Consider the following 649-nt stretch of genomic DNA (forward strand, 5'->3'; position numbering starts at 1 on the left):
GTCATTGACTGCATAGCAAGACTCCACAGAGTAGACAGCCTAACCTTTGAACAAAACAGAGGATGTGGCTGACACTCAAGTAATGACAGTTTAAGTCAATGAGAGTGTCAATCCTACCATGTCAGCCGGGGTTGGGGATTCTGGAGCTGGACTCTCAGGCCTTAACCTTGTTGAGAACAGAGCATACATGGTACATCAGAGCCTGATGTAACACAGAGACAAGGCAAGATTATTGTGCCTCAACTGGAGTTCAACAGGAAGCAGTAGAGGATATTTTGTGGACCAGCACTATTTCCCGCATGGCAAGAAATCACATCAATTTCCCGTAGGTGGATATCATCCAGGGAAGAAGGAGGGCATAAAGAATGCCCCATAGACATCCTGGATTTTTAATTAATTAAATACTTACCAGCATGGCTTATTACTTACAAACTTAGAGCTTTTGTATTTGTTTTCTTTCATTGTTTTCCCTTATTATGAACAGGAATCAATACGGAAAAGGTTTAAATCAGTTATAGGAACTGAAGACATCAATGTTATTATGCACATCTGAATCATATATGCAAATATGCTATTGTTTTTCAGAGACTTGGTTCTTTAAAAGACTAGGCTAACACAAAGTTTCAACGATTGAAAAGATTGACCTCAA

This window comes from Macaca nemestrina, chromosome 3, assembly GCF_043159975.1.
Source record: "Macaca nemestrina isolate mMacNem1 chromosome 3, mMacNem.hap1, whole genome shotgun sequence".
Classification (NCBI taxonomy): domain Eukaryota; kingdom Metazoa; phylum Chordata; class Mammalia; order Primates; family Cercopithecidae; genus Macaca; species Macaca nemestrina.